This window comes from Fukomys damarensis, unplaced genomic scaffold (assembly GCF_012274545.1).
Source record: "Fukomys damarensis isolate Sample0158 unplaced genomic scaffold, DMR_v1.0_HiC HiC_scaffold_15, whole genome shotgun sequence".
Lineage (NCBI taxonomy): Eukaryota > Metazoa > Chordata > Mammalia > Rodentia > Bathyergidae > Fukomys > Fukomys damarensis.
The window spans coordinates 38,441,881-38,443,866 of NW_022900927.1; the positions used below are offsets into that span (position 1 = coordinate 38,441,881).

Genomic DNA, 1,986 nt, shown 5'->3' on the forward strand with positions numbered 1-1,986 from the left:
ATACTCCCCTTCTTGATACCTTTCTGCCACATGGGAGAAAAAAAAAAAAACATGGTGGCTCAAATTATTGAAAAACAAGGACTCAATTTAATAATTTCTTAGGAAAATCTAAAGAAAACAGGGTAGATTTAAAACATGGAGGCTAGATCTACTGAGACTCTGGAGACCACAAACTGTAGCAAAAATTAAAATAATCCAACTCTTAGGTTTAATAAAATATTCAAAATATGCAACTAGTTCAATTGAAGAGGGCAACATACTCTTTTTGTAACTGATACAATTTAGTAGGTATAAAATGAGTGAGAGCATTTTAAATTAAGCAATGAGTTTAATCAACTGGATCAAATTAATATTCATAGGATATTTTATCCAATAATATCAAAATACACATTCTACTTAGGCTCATATTTAATATTTTCCAGAATAAATATTCTCTAAGGGGAGGCTACAAGCATCAAGGGGGTGGTAGAGAGGCCTACCAGGGATGAAGGTAATGTTTATGGCACTTTTCTGGACATTCTGGGTCTTCTACAATGATGCAACAGTATTGCATTCTGAACAGACACTCAAAACAATTCTCATCTCAAAGAAACCAGTGCTTGGTTTACAGTATGTGAAATTAGATGCTGGGGGACTATGTTCCATGAACTAATTCTTCCAGCAAGCCAGTGATCTCTTTGAAACCATTACCTTGCATTGATAGTAAAATTTGATCACCTCCTCCCTTGAGGCTATTCATGGTCCCTACTAAAGACACCCTCTCCAGAAAAATGTAGTGTTTATGTAGTTTTTGGAGCTCTGGGAAACACCAGAGTTGTCAGTGAAGATTATATTAAATGGTCTATTGTGAAGCATTTTTCTATGGCCAGAGAGTAAAACTCATAGAGCCAGTTTTTGTTTCTGCAAACAGGTATTGCTTTACAGTTAATAATCACAAACAAAATGAACAAATTCATGCTAGGAATATTTTGAATTTCTTAAAAATGAATAAATCTAAAGAGTTTCCTCTTATATGAGGATAATAGTGATCGATTATTGTCCAAGAGATTACAAGAACTTTGTCTTTAATAGTGATTGATTGTAATACAAGAGATTCCTAGAATTTTGTCTTTGAACAGGCCTTTCTGACAGATGATGTTGGGATATGGGATTTCAATACCTCAGCCTATAAAGGTGCAGTAAAGAAGCTTAACAAAAATCTACCAGTGCTTATGACATTTTTAAAATTAATTTTCCCCCTTGCACCTTTTCTTCCTATTTCACATTATCTATTATACACTTTGATCCTTATTTACACTTCCAGTTTTTCACACCAGAGAAGTTATTCAGTAATTACACAAGTGTGTCCTAAAATTTAAGTTTATTAGTACATTTTAGGTGTACATTATGATCACATTCATTATTGGGAATTTCTTACTGTACATTACATATCTTGGTTCTTATTTTTTCCCATTTCCTTTCACTCCTTTCAACCCTTCTATCCCTCTCTATTTAAGTTTAGTTCAATTTTTCCCCTTTTTATTCCTTTTTCCTTTCCATCTTTTCTTTCCCCCACACATCCCCTTCCTAGTTAACCTTCCCCTTTGAACATTTTCTTCCTCTTTCACAATATCTATTATGCATTTTGATCCTCATTTATACTTTCAGTTTCTCACACCAGAGAAACAATTCAATATTTACATATGTGTGGCCTCTTTATTTCATTTAAGACTATGGCCTCAAGTTGCATCCATTTAGTTATAAATGTCTCTAGCTTGTCTTTATAACTGAGTAGTACTGCATTTTATTAAAAAATAACCACCTACATCTTCTTCATCCAATCACAAATTGATGGGCATTTGGGCTATTTTCAGGAGTTAATTATTACAAATTTTGTTGTTATAACCATGGGTGTGTATTTATCATTGTAGTATGATGCTTTTAATTCTTTTGGGAACATACCCAGAAGGGCAGTAGCAGAGTCAAATGTGACCTCTAATCCTAGGT

General features: G+C 33.5%; 1 pseudogene; it reads left to right on the forward strand.

The window, feature by feature from the left end:
* Positions 1 to 484: 484 nt before the first annotated feature.
* LOC117286118 lies at positions 485 to 1,351 on the forward strand (annotated as a pseudogene).
* The last annotated feature ends 635 nt before the right edge of the window (positions 1,352 to 1,986 follow it).